Here is a 15,250-nt window from a genome sequence, read left to right on the forward strand (position 1 = left end):
AAAAGAACATGAAGAGACAAAACAGACCGTGTGAGCAGAGGAGAGATGGTGAGTTGTATTAAAAACAACTTTGTTTTTCCCCATGAACATATAAAAGCACTTGAATGAACGGAGACCTGCAATTAACACATTTAGTACAGGAAGTGCCTTCAAAATAAAGGCTATAGAGTGCAAGAGTTGTCTGATCGCTTTTACTTTGAAAGCCATGAAACAGGAAACACTTGCCTAAAAAAGTTGACTTTACAAAGGGACCTCACATCCCCGATCATCTTAATATATTTATTTACGCTCCAAAAAACGTTCATATTTTGCGGGAGAGACGGATGAGGAGCAGAAATGAAGCGCCAGCATATCGATCCATTCATCACCGCGGAGAGCGCCTTGGCTTAGGAGATACGAGTCATTCTTTCCGCCGCGCTAACATGGGAGTCAATGACAAGCTAATAGTTGCACTGAGCGTTAGCATACGGCAAGCGAAAAGCGAAATGCCAAAAAAAAAAATAGGAAAAATTCTGAATATTCTTATCTCGCCCCGCGTCGCTGGGACGTCGCTAGGACGTCCTCACACGTCAATAGTATTAATATTTCGGGGTCCTTATGACGTTCTCAGACGTCCTATGTATAGAATCTGTTAAGGAAGTATTTAGACCGGTACATGGGTATCTTGGTGGTGTATCGAATCTTGTGGACCAGACCCATTGCAAGATGCTGTACTCTGTCGTCGACCCTAAGCCATCCCAGCCTGTCAAAGTGGGCAGGGGTGAGGTGGGTTCGGGGGGTGAGGCCAAGTAGGAGCCTGACCAGTTTGTTTTGGGAGGTCTGGAGCCTTGTTTTAAGGGCCTTTGAGGTGCTGTGGTACCAAGAGGTGGATGCATAGTCAAAGAAACCTTGTACGAGGGCTCCTGTTAAGGTCTTCAAGGTGTTTTTGCTGACCAGTGAGGAGATCCTGTAAAGGAATCTTGTTCTTTGATTGACTTTTTTGATTACGTTGGTGGCCATCTTATCACCGGAAAGATTGGCCTCCAGGATGGAACCTAGGTAGGTAATTTGATCTTTTCGTGTGATAATATTGTCACCCACTCTAACCAAGAAGCCATCTGCCTTGCTGAGATTACTATTTGATCCGAAGAGGATGGATTCAGTTTTTCCCAGGTGTAAGGATAGTTTATCAGCGAGCCAGGTGCAGATTCTACCGAGTTCAGAGCTGAGGGTCTTTTCAACCTGCAGTTTGTTCCTGTCCGAGACCAGCAGTGCTGAGTCATCTGCGAACAGGAACAAGTTGCAGTCACAAGCTGAAGTCATGTCGTTAACATATATTAGGAACAGTAAAGGCCCTAGTATGCTTCCTTGTGGGACGCCACAGCTCACTGGGAGGGGACAGTGTTCCGTTCACCTCCACCATCTGTTCTCTCCCCTCCAGGTAGGATTGCATCCAGCTCACTGATGTGCTATCAAAACCAATAGCTTTAAGCTTGTTAACCAGTATGCAGTGGTTCACGGTGTCAAAAGCCTTTTGGAGGTCCAGCATGACCATGCCGCAGTATTTTCCAGCGTCCACCTCGTGTTTGATGTGGTCGCTCAAATAGAGGAGGCATGTGTCAGTGGAGTGGGATGTTCTGAAACCAGATTGGAACTCGTACAGCAATTTATTAGTGGCAAGATACTTTTCAACCTGTTCATAGACTACTTTTTCCATCACTTTCGAGATGGAGCTTAGAATAGAAATAGGGCGGTAGTTGCCGGGTTCTAATTTACTCCCTTTTTTGTACAAGGGGGTTACTTTGGCCAGTTTAAAATCTTGGGGAACCTGTCCCTGTTTGATGGAGAGGTTAACTATGTGGGTGATGACTGGAGCTATGGACTAGGACAGCGGAGCAGCCGTTCAGACCGATTTTGAGATTTAAAAGTTTATTTTCTTAGCCCATGGAGTCCAGAGAAAGTTCCCCTTGCATGACTTTGTCTAAATATTCGATTGAAATCATCTCTGTTTTTTTTCCATTTGAAACGATTTGTAAATATGATTTTAGGCATATATCTCCTACTCAGTCTGACTATTCCGGCCCAATCGACCGCTCTCCCCCTTTCTCCCCCGCACCACTCGTTCACACCTCTTCAGCTGGAGACGACATTGTTGCCTACACGCACGCACTTTTCTTTTTTTTCTTCCCTCTCTTATAAATGTATTATACACCCAATGAAAATGTACACTTCACGGATTATATAGACCATTTGGAATTGGAACAATCGGTAGAAAATTGGCCGAGAATGACACAATTTAAATATCAACCGTTTTGTTCCGCCACTGCACCGAAAATGGTTAATCTGCAAGCTGCCCGTATATAGTCCCTCTCTTTTGAATAAATTATTCTTCGTCATGTAACATGTCTTTCAATGACTTTCTCCCGAAACGGAAAATATATATTGCGAAATATGGTGTGTTGTCTGACTATTCTATAAATAAATTAATTTCGTGGATCATGCTTTTTGTTCTATTTTCTCCAGGCCGTTTTCAATAGGCCACATCGAGATGAACAGCCGTGCTGTTTTCAATTAAATTACGTGTAGCCTATAATATGAATAAATGCTACAGCCTACATTGCTTGTCTGTCTAATCATTAAAATGTTTTTTTTTGTACCATATGCTGCATAGTTTCTGTAAGCCTGAATTAAAGTGTGATTACTGAGGCTTTTCGCTCTCACAAACATGAAGCCTATAAATATTGCTCAACTGTAGCCTATAATCAATCAGTATAAATAATGAATACGTTGTGTTAATTCAACCATGTTTATTGTTTCTTATTGTTCACAATATCAGAAAGCATGAAAGAAAGCAAATATAAAGCGAAATAAAATCAGGGAAAACACACAATAGGCCGCATCGAGATGAACAGCCGTGCTGTTTTCAATTAAATTACGTGTAGCCTATAATATGAATAAATGCTACAGCCTACATTGCTTGTCTGTCTAATCATTAAAATGTTTTTTTTTGTACCATATGCTGCATAGTTTCTGTAAGCCTGAATTAAAGTGTGATTACTGAGGCTTTTCGCTCTCACAAACATGAAGCCTATAAATATTGCTCAACTGTAGCCTATAATCAATCAGTATAAATAATGAATACGTTGTGTTAATTCAACCATAGCCTCGATAGCCAGGCTTTCATTTCGTCTGCGCGAAAGATGAAAGCCTGGAAAAAGCCGTGGGCTGAACAAGTCTAAAAGTGGGAGTCAACCTTTCCGGGTGGGCGTCGCTCTAAATGATGTGACGTAGCGCTGCACTAGGGGGGAGAGGAGGGGCCGGGGGTGACGGACAGATCGATGAGATCCAATCAGGGTGCGCGCATTTCTGAGGCGCGACCCGCCCCTCTAGACGAGAAATGTCTCGCTCTGGGTCAGGCTAATTCAACCATGTTTATTGTTTCTTATTGTTCACAATATCAGAAAGCATGAAAGAAAGCAAATATAAAGCGAAATAAAATCAGGGAAAACACACAATAGGCCGCATCGAGATGAACAGCCGTGCTGTTTTCAATTAAATTACGTGTAGCCTATAATATGAATAAATGCTACAGCCTACATTGCTTGTCTGTCTAATCATTAAAATGTTTTTTTTGTACCGTATGCTGCATAGTTTCTGCAAGCCTGAATTAAAGTCTGATTACTGATTACTTTTCCCTCTCACAAACAACGTGTTTTGAATAGCCTATAATCAATCAGTATAAATAATGAATACGTTGTGTTAATTCAACCATGTTTATTGTTTCTTATTGTTCACAATATCAGAAAGCATGAAAGAAAGCAAATATAAAGCGAAATAAAATCAGGAAAAACACAAATCCTGGTTCAACACAAAAATGTCGCTTCTTTCGCTTAGAGACACTTGACACATGTCATCGTAAATGTTCCAGTGCATGTTCCACATGCGCGTTTGCCACATTTCTGGCAGCTGGATAGGGTCTTGTTTCCACAACTGCCTTCGCTTCTTGGGCATAGGCGTGTCTGGTGTCTGTGGACCATTCTGGCTCCTCTTGGCAGCTCTTGGTGTCGTAGGCAGCGGCTGCAGTGCGCTGCGCTGCTGGCGCCGAGGTGTGCGTGGTGGCACAGTCCTTTTCAACCATGTGTTCCTCACGGAGCTGTAGTGCCAAGTCCTGTAGGAACTCTCTCCTGGTGAGCTGCGGTTTGTTCAAGCACTGTTTGAACAACACATAGGCATTGATGTCAACCAGGTCCAGAATGTTGTAAAAGACAGCCATTGGCCAACGCCTGGTGCCAAGTCTCACGCTGTAGTTTCGTGCCATCTGATCCAAAATGTCCACTCCCCATTTTGTGTTATTATAGTCCGTTACAGACTCTGGTTTCGCTTTGGGGTCTGTACCGATCACGATCGAAAGGTGCATGGTGCTTAGAATGCAAACGTTTTTGTTGGCTTTGCTCTGGTAAATCGTCAGTGTCGCACCATCGCTCGTCATCAGTTGTGTGTGGAACAGCCGTTCTTTTCCACGTGCGGATGGAGGCAACTCTCGCCTCTGTCTGTTCACAGTTCCAAGTATCATTGTGTTGTTTGCTAGGAGAGACTGACCCAACTTCATCGAAGTGAAAAAGTTATCCATTGAGAAGTTGAGAATTGGTGTCATGCATATACATATATGTGACCAGTGCCAGTGATTTCAACCACAAGTCGGCACAGTTGATATACAGTTATAGCTGAATTTAAAATTCATTTCTTTTTTTGGTGGTTTTCGTTTTTAGCCACATTAACACAGTTAGAATGTTAAAGAATGTTTTTATTCCATCAAAAAGTCGTTTTAGTGTCATTAAGTCGTTGTAATTGCGTAAACAAGTCACTATGTTTAATTATTTAACCATTGAGTTAAGCAATGCTAACCAATGCTAATCAGAAAATCACCTTTACTTTCAAAGTATGCAAATTCCGCTAAAATCCGCTTTTTTGTACACAATCGTTTTTGAAGATAATACTAGTCTTTCACTAACTGGCTAACAGAAATAGCAGAGAAAGAAGTATTAACCATCGTATTTTGTAAAAAGTGTGGTTATTTTCGGTCCTCCTAAAGCTAGCGTTCCTGATGGGGGCACATTCCTGCTGTCACCGCATGCGTGGGAACGCCCTCTCTATAAATGCATTGGAATGATGTCGTAGTAGCCCAATCAGAATCAATTGACATTGAAATTAGCGTATAGAACTTCGATGCACAAAATGCATGCGGTGACAACAGCAGGAATGTGTCCATATGTATATGCATGACACCAATTCTCAACTTCTCTATATTTGCCTATACTTTACACACACACAACTGATGACGAGCGATGGTGCGACACTGACGATTTACCAGAGCAAAGCCAACAAAAACGTTTGCATTCTAAGCACCATGCACCGTTCGATCGTGATCGGTACAGACCCCAAAGCGAAACCAGAGTCTGTAAGGGACTATAATAACACAAAATGGGGAGTGGACATTTTGGATCAGATGGCACGAAACTACAGCGTGAGACTTGGCACCAGGCGTTGGCCAATGGCTGTCTTTTACAACATTCTGGACCTGGCTGCCATCAATGCCTATGTGTTGTTCAAACAGTGCTTGAACAAACCGCAGCTCACCAGGAGAGAGTTCCTACAGGACTTGGCACTACAGTTCCGTGAGGAACACATGGTTGAAAAGGACTGTGCCACCACGCACACCTCGGCGCCAGCAGCGCAGCGCACTGCAGCCGCTGCCTACGACACCACAGAACCAGCCTACGACGCCAAGAGGAGCCAGAATGGTCCACAGACACCAGACACGCCTACGCCCAAGAAGCGAAGGCAGTGTCAGCTTGACGGATGTGGAAACAAGACGCTATCCAGCTGCCAGAAATGTGGCAAACGTGCATGTGGAACATGCACTGGAACATTTACGATGACATGTGTCAAGTGTATCTAAGCGAAAGAAGCGAGTTTTGTGTTGAACCAGGATTTCCCCTGATTTTATTTCGCTTTATATTTGCTTTCTTTCATACTTTCTGATATTGTGAACAATAAGAAACAATAAACATGGTTGAATTAACACAACGTATTCATTATTTATACTGATTGATTATAGGCTATTCAAAACACGTTGTTTGTGAGAGGGAAAAGTAATCAGTAATCAGACTTTAATTCAGGCTTACAGAAACTATGCAGCATACGGTACAAAAAAAAAACATTTTAATGATTAGACAGACAAGCAATGTAGGCTGTAGCATTTATTCATATTATAGGCTACACGTAATTTAATTGAAAACAGCACGGCTGTTCATCTCGATGCGGCCTTGTTGTGTTTTGGAACTTTGTGACACCTAGTGGTGGTTCAAATGTTATTCCTAGGAATTTCTGTTAGGTAGGAACCTTTTTGGAGGAAAACAGTTGAAGGACACTCAGACAAACAGGAAACAGGAAGTTGCATTCACTTCAGCACATTGTGGCATTTTGCTATGTTCTGTTCTCAATCCAGTCCCATCTGTCATGTTTTGCCCTCAAAAAGGCATCATCTGTAAGTGATACTTATTGTTTTGTATGTTATTAACCTTGTGACAGGATATTATTTCTTATTTACTTACCTACATTTGAAATGTGCATAGTGTTTATTTGCTCTGTCATTACTGACTACCTCTGATGGCTATTCTAATATTTCCTCATTTTAGTATTGTGTTTTATGTTTCTTTGGTATATAAAAATATACTCATTATGAGAGCCCTGTTGGTATAAAATACTCTTATTAAGAGAGCCCTGTTGGGATTTTTGTGTATTACTTATTCTTCTTATGTACACATTTTCTGTATGTTATTCTTGATTGTATTAAGCATTATACTGTAAGAATGACACTTGTTTTGTATTTCTGTTTTATTTACAGTTTTACACTTTTCTACATAAATAATTATCAAGGATTCAACATTGTCTCTGCCTGTACTTATGTGGACAAGAGTTTAGCTGGCTGTTTAGCCAAGCTCAAGGTGCATGCTTGGTGAGGACAGCACAGGCCTATTGTGTGTTTTCCCTGATTTTATTTCGCTTTATATTCTCTTTCTTTCATGCTTTCTGATAATTATTGTGAACAATAAGAAACAATAAACATGGTTGAATTAACACAACGTATTCATTATTTATACTGATTGATTATAGGCTACAGTTGAGCAATATTTATAGGCTTCATGTTTGTGAGGGAAAAGCCTCAGTAATCACACTTTAATTCAGGCTTAGGCTACAGAAACTATGCAGCATACGGTACAAAAAAAACATTTTAATGATTAGACAGACAAGCAATGTAGGCTGTAGCATTTATTCATATTATAGGCTACACGTAATTTAATTGAAAACAGCACGGCTGTTCATCTCGATGCGGCTAATTGAAAATGGCCTGGAGAAAATAGAACAAAAAGCATGATCCACGAAATTTATTTATTTATAGAATAGTCAGTCAACACACCATATTTCACAATATATATTTTCCGTTTCGGGGGAAATAAAGTCATTGAAAGACATTGTTACATGACGAAGAATAATTTATTCAAAAGAGAGGGACTATATACGGGCAGCTTGCAGATTAACCATTTTCGGTGCAGTGGCGGAACAAAACGGTTGATATTTAAATTGTGTTATTCTCTGCCAATTTTCTACCGATTTTTCTAATTCCAAATGGCCTATATAATCCGTGAAGTGTACATTTTCATTGGGTGTATAATAATGTATTTATAAGAGGGAAGAAAAAAAAAGAAAAGTGCGTGCGTGTAGGCAACAATGTCGTCTCCAGCTGAAGAGGTGTGAAAGAGTGGTGCGGGGGAGAAACGGGGAGAGCGGTCGATTGGGCCGGAATAGTCAGACTGAGTAGGAGTGAATTTTTTTCAGACTTCCTAGTGTTAAAGGTATATTCAGTGATTTCACTCAAAAAACCTTAGGTTTCGTTTTTGGTTGTGGGACCCAGCCTTTCGTCCAATCATGATAGAGTCAAAAACGAAACCTAAGGTTTTTTGACCCCCAGGGGTTAACTGGGGACAGGGAGGAACTCCTTATATGGTCAGCACACTCTATAGTAGGGAGGATTATCACAACAAAACAAAAAAATAAGTGATATTTGAATTAAGTGAAATCACTGAATATACCTTTAAACAAAAACATCGTTTTCAACTGGGAAAGGAAACGTCTCAAGCCTGCAAGTAAAAAAGTAAAAAAAATCACACCCATGTGAAGTGTGGGGCGCTCTTATTGTACATCATCATGATGTAAAATAGTCACTTTGCCTATAATTTGAGTCAAATGTTTCACATTTTGTTTACCATTGCTTTGCAAAACAATGCCATTTACTGCTTTTATGCATTATTATGCACAATTAAGTTCAGCCTTTTGGCCCGGCCCTCCAAAATATTTTCTGTTTCTCATTTGGACCCGTGGGAAAAATAATTGCCCACCCCTGCACTAAACTCACTGAGCTAGCGTTAGCATTAGCGTTAGCATGTCAACACAAACCAGACAGTCACTGAATTTCTTGTAGACATTCAGTTGCTTCTCCAAACATGTTGATTGTCCTCTCCGATTGTTGTGTAAACACTCTTGAGACACAACATGTGCATGCAGGTTTGTGCACGGCAAACTTATAATAAAACTGAGTTTATCTGAATTACTGTTCTGTTCACTCAGTCTCTTGGCGCAACACCATCTCTCCTCCCACTGTGTTCACTTCCTCTTGTCCGTGCAGCAACACACTCCCTAACTCCGTTCCCATACAGAATGTTAAACCCATGAGTGCTGGTATAGAAATAACAGATACACATTTATTTTAAAACAAAACAAACTCCTAAAGAATTAGTCATGAAGTTACAAAAACGTTTTTAAACAGAAAACATGAAACCAAAACATATTATATAACCAACCGGGTTACACAACCTCATCTTTGTCACCAGTCAGCACCTCTGGAGCCAATCTCTAACCCACCCACCTCTCCTCCCTCCCCAGAACCCGAAATCCCTGAACATGTCCAAGGGGGGATCCTGGCCTACCCAGATGGGGGATGGCAGCTGCACTGGGCCCTGGTCCCCAGCGCCAAGGTTGTTCCTAGTGGGTTCCTCAAGACACTGGCAGATTTTTTTGCCGTTGGTTTCCAATATTGGCACAGTGCTGACTTATCATGACATCATTGTGAATGGACCTCATATTTGGGCCCGTCTGACCCAGAAGTACATATGGAGTAAGAAGTCTAACGTGACAGACGTGTTGTTCCAGGAAGCTCGCAGATTTTTCTTTTTATTGAGTCAAATTAATAAATAACAATTTAAAAAAAGTTTGCCGTGCCGTGAAGAAGAAAGTATAACGATGGTGCGGTGTAAGTCAAGGTATTTGCTGTGTGAAGTGAACATGCCAAACCGTAACAGCTTGTTGCCGCTTCGCGAGGGTGCCATCGCACAGGCGTTGAGGGAAGCGGTGGCTCGGGCTCACGGTGACTATGGAGCAGCACATTGCAACATTGGATTCTCTGTGAAATATCTGAATGCCCTTACTGGAATGGTATTCCTGCGCTGCCTCAAAAGCTATTACAGACTTATCTGGTCTGCATTGCCTTTTATCACTAGTATTAGTATTGACAATCGAGGACAGAAAGTGCCATGTTTCCTGAACTGTTTGCATGTGGGAGGAACAATCAGAACATGTCAGAAATTTCTGATCCGATACAACACCCAGCAGCTTCACAGAATGCTCCCTCAATGTAAAAGTGAAGAAGAAAGACAAGAGATTCGCCAAGCAATACTAAGCACTACTAACTTGAGCTATAAAAGACCAGAAAAAGCTTCTGATGATGAAGTGGAAAGTGATGAAGGAGAATAATGACCATCATGTCTACAGGAAATGCATCCTGGCTGTTTCCAGTTCTGCCACTTTTTGTTTTCAAACTCATAGGAACTTACAGTGCAACTGCCGAGCTGAATTCTATGGCTAGTGGCTACTGGGAATTAATTGGGCCTGGCTTGCAGTACTTTACAGATGATATCTGTTTTCTTATTTGTATATATGTACAGTATGTTGTGCTGTCTTTGTTTATTTTGTTATATTAAAGCCCTAGTTTTGATGAAGTAAAAAAAAAAAAAAAAAATGGATAATACAAAATCCTGCTTCCTGGTGGTTTGTGGCTCCAGTTGAACTTTATATCCTAACAAAATGGTCCTTCGACCCGGAAACTGAGCCACAACCACACAGTGACCACCTAAAATGGCCGATGCACAGAATGGTGAAGAAGCCCTGTCCACTGAGAGTATACCTGCTACTAGTGTAACAGACTCAACCCAGCTCTTCACAGAAGAAGCCACCCCACAGTCTCAAACTATTACACCTAGTAGTCCAACTATACCTCACCAAACACAAACAGAGCCTCACCTTTCACCAAAGCCATCATTAACTTCCTCTCACAAAGAGGATCAATCCCCTTCACCACCTGATGAAGCCCTTCCAGGTCCTGATGTTAGACCTAAAAGGAATAGACGCCACCCTGATTGGTATGGTATTTCACAGCAAAGGCCACCTGCACTGTCCCTCGGTGCCCTAAGCTCTCACAGCAGGAGGACTCGAAAATCATGCTTTAGTCTCCAGGCTAGGTCCCAATTAAGTAGGCATTCAAGCAGCAGTAGCCATGCTTCACACTTAAGTGATCTCCAAATCAGTGTTCTGGATGAGAAGAAAAGGAGAGATGAACTAGAGGAGCTTAAAAGGCAACAACAGGAGGAAAAGCAGCTTGATGAACAATGCAAGTCAATTGATGAGAGAGCCAGAGCTGCTCAGCACACGCAAGAGGCTGCTCAGCACGCGCAAGAGGATGCACATAAGGAGAGAGAGAGAATCGTCAGACAGGTCGACATGGACCGACGCATCCGCATGAAAGAGCACCAGCTTCAGTCAGCCCAACTTGTTTCCAGCTTTATTCATCAGAATATAATTTCTGATGAGCACCCTGAGGGAGCTGCGGCGCTCATTCCCTCTCCTGATGGAAAAGCCACCTCTTCATTCTATGGCCTGCCCCCCATATTCACTCCTGCCTCCTCAAGAACGATGAATGCTGACTCACATCCCCTAACATCATCAACCGCCCAGCCATCTCCAACATCCTCCATGCTCCAATCAATACAGCAAGATGTAGCTCCTGCCCAAGCCACTATGCAGCCCTTAGACCCTATTCAGGCTCCCAGTGTGCCCTATGTAGCTCCTGCCCAAGCCACTATGCAGCCCTTAGGCCATATTCAGGCTCCCAGTGTGCCCTATGTAGCTCCTTCCCAAGCCACTATGCAGCCCTTAGGGCTAGGCCCTATTCAGGCTCCTAGTGTGCCCTATGTAGCTCCTCCCCAAGCCACTATGCAGCCCTTAGGCCCTACTCAGGCTCCCAGTTTTCCCCATGTATCTCATGCCCAAGCTGCATCGCTGTCCATCCCTCTCAGGTCTGCATAGACAATGCCATCCTCCAGTCACCATGCAGCTGCCAGTGTAACACACTCTGCCCTCTCTACTCACCATGTACTTCCACCTCCATTTACCGTCAATGCCCCAGCCTATACTGCGCCCATGCCTGGCCCTGTACAGCCCAGTTTTATCAGTAGTAGCCAACCACCAATGCTACAAGCCACATCATACCAGCAGCCACAATCTGCTTATCCACAGGTTCAAACCCCCAACTCCATGGATCTGTTTATAGCCTCTGCATATGGGATACCCAGGCCATCACTTCCTGTGTTCAAGAGTGGCAGAGAGACTGAATTTGCCCTCCTGAAAATGGCCCTAGAAAACCTCCTTGATATTCATCCCCATCTTACTGAACAGTATAAATATCAGATCCTATTAGACCATCTTCAGCACCCAGGTGCTAACAAATTGGCCAGATCTAGCATGCATGATGCAAAACCATATTCCTCTGCCCTCCGAGCACTTAAAGAGAGATACGGCCAGACAAGGCTGCTTGTTCAGAGTGAAATTGGAGCAATGTTGAATTCCCCCATCATTCGCATTGGTGATGTAGAGGCCCTGGATGATTTGTCACTTTCTATACATGCCCTAGTAGGCATGTTGCTGTCCCTAGAAGGCCCCACTGGCTCAGAGTTAAAATGTGGCTCTCATGTCGACAGACTGTTAAGTAAACTCCCTGTGCAGTACAGAGATGCATTCGTGGAGTACTGCACTGTAAAAACTGAGACTGGGCTGAAGTAATATGTAATTAATAAATATGTATTCATATTGCTTATAAAAAGGACTGTGTGCCGTTTTCAATGAAATTGAGCTGAATTAAACGATATAATGCACTGTATTTTACTTAACTTTCTTTGCATAAAATCAGGTAGGAATCACTGAGTAGAATTTAATTGTATTGTTGAGTCATTGCAATTATGCAGGAATTATGTAAGTTTTATTCATATGGGAGAAGCTGTTTTCATACCAATTTTAGTTATTTATGAATTGCATTTACACAATGTTGTCTGAATAAAATCAGCTCTCCATAACTGACTAGAATTTAATTATATGTGTCACTAAAAACGATAGATGTAGAAAATGGGTAGATTTTACTCATTGGTTGTATATAGATGTTAATCACTGCCCCAATCAGTTCAACACGGTGCAGGTGTTGGAACTTCTAGCTGCTGGCCTGCTGCTTGTATTTTCTTGCTCCTGGAAGAAACTATATAAACTTGGACCATTTTCCCCAAAGAAAGGTAAGATATGTTTATTATAAGTTGCTGTAGCAGCTGAACATTGTTTTGTGTTACTGTCTGCAAGTTTAGTTTAGCCCTGGCTGAAACTGAAACATGTCGTCTGTCGTGTGATCCATGGATGGAACCGGTCTGCTCTGTCATGATTTGATGTGACTTCATGTATAACATTTATCCAGTGTGTACATGTGACTGTGTGGTCCCTTGGTTTAAAGTTATTGAGAACGCGTTCATTTCTGTCCTGTATAACGTATCACTTTGTTCATGGGTGTCAGATTTCAATCGAACATTCTAGCCAGGCAAACCCCCAGCTAAAACGCAACGTTAACAGGCCTTAATGTGTCACGCCACTGGTGTAAAACCCACCAATAAACCCAAATCCGACACGAATTTAATGTAATCATCAATCTAACGCGCATATAAGTCTATATGGGAGCGCGCAGCTGACAACTGGATGATGAGGCGTGATGCACGCAGACAGTTACTGTAGTCACAGCCAGATACAGCACAAATGAGAACATAATATGTCCCGACCCAAAAACACTGAGTTAAACTTGTTGTTCCACGGTGCCACCGAAAAAAGCTTCAAATTATTTATGTTGCGTTGCGTCTGTACTCTGTACATTATCGCCTCGGCAAAAAACCCTCCCACAGTGAATTGAGTGAGTGGAGGCTGATGTATATTCGTCGTACGTGTTCCATGCTGTCGTGCTGAAAATGCGCGCTGATCTACAAGCTCACAACCCGACACGTCCGTGACACGTTGTAAGCTTGTGGATCAGTTATTTTCGGCAAGCAGAAATGATGATGATGATAATAATAATTAGGAATTCATTTGGATAAGCCCAAAGTGATTTGGGCTTACTTTAAGGGTTGGACTTTATTCTGTGGTTCTATGGCTATGGGTTGTGGCAATAATTTTGGTCTACCATTCTGAAATTTAATTTAATATCTGGACAGCTGACAGTAGGCAAAACTGTGACCTGAACTAGTTTATGTAGAAAGTGAACTTTCCTAACACTGCATGCAACATTATAGGCTGGCTGATGCCTTTTAATGGCCATATATGCTAATCTACTTTAATTTTTGCAGGACTCTGCTTGTGATTACACCCACCGCTCGCTCACATTCTTGTTCTTGGACGTGACTCATGTGAGTAGGCTAATTACGAATTACATGTGACTGCATTTAATTTCCTCAATTTGTAGACTCAAGTTGCAGCCTACCTATAGCCATAGGTCCATAGACCTAATGCCGTTGCTGCCATTGCATTAGATTAGAGCTATGGTGCTTTCGACCTAATGCAGAACAAAAATCACACCTGTGTGAAGTGAGGGGCGCTAATATATTAAAGTCTAACTCATGTTGATTTGGTTTGGTGATGTAAAACAAACGGTGCCAACACAAACATTAAATGCCATTATCAATGAAGAGACAATATGACGTAATGAGTTACATTATGATGTAAATTTTCCCTTCATTGTCAATGGCGTTTGCAAAACAAACATTGAACTAAAGACTAACTAAAGGCTAGCGCCCCTCAAAAATGTAATTCTAATTGAGTGTATAAAGAAACCAAACTGACCCTTACTCGTCCATTTGATCTACAAGGGTCAATTTGGTTGCCAGCTTTCCATCATTTAGCTGGGGACCATCTGGAACCCCCATTATGATTGCATGGTGGCCACATAATAACACACAGGAAACACTGCTATGTATGTACCCTGTTATGTGTATACAATAGTATTGATTACACTGAAAAAGTTCATCTAAATATCTCTTCAGATGCAGTTTCCAGGATTCCAGGAGCAGGGTTCCTGGTTAAACTACTGACTGAATCATATCAATAGGTATGTAATGTATAATGTACATGCAATTCAGTGGTTCTCAAACCATTCCTGTCAAAGACACCCACATGAATGTACATTGGGCCGCAGACCCCCATCTAAAATAATGTTAAATTATATGTGGTTTGAACATGCACGGTACATCATTATGAGTCCTAGATTTACACTTCAATTTATTGATTTTGCGCCAGGCTTGACACAGTTCCTGTAGCCATTTGATAAAGGTTAAAGGGATATTTCACTTTATCTTTTGATTGTCATTTTATCATCTACTCAGGCTTATGTGACCACACCAGACAGTGCAGGGCAGCAAAACTTTATATGAAATATCTAAATACTGAATCAAGCAACTTAAAAACTGTCTGGGGTGTTCACATAAGACTGAGTAGGAAAGGAAATATCCCTTTAAATGTTCAAGCCAAAAATACTTTGCATTACTTCACATTTAATTTAATTTTAGCCAATTGAATAAACATTGAACACACTTTTGGTTACCGTGTGGTAAATTATAAACATGGAAATAAGGACCCCACCTCATCTCTCTCAATTTTGGTACTTAGGTTTTGATCCATGGGATGGCAATGTAAAATCTGCAAGGCTGTTTCTACCACAAAGGGGAGTCTTCTCAAGCATTACAGACTACAACACAACTTTGGCCACGGACAATCAAAGCCCTGTTTATATGACAGTTGCCCA

The sequence above is a fragment of the Protomyctophum parallelum genome, assembly GCF_964188405.1.
Source record: "Protomyctophum parallelum genome assembly, chromosome: 14".
Taxonomy (NCBI): domain Eukaryota; kingdom Metazoa; phylum Chordata; class Actinopteri; order Myctophiformes; family Myctophidae; genus Protomyctophum; species Protomyctophum parallelum.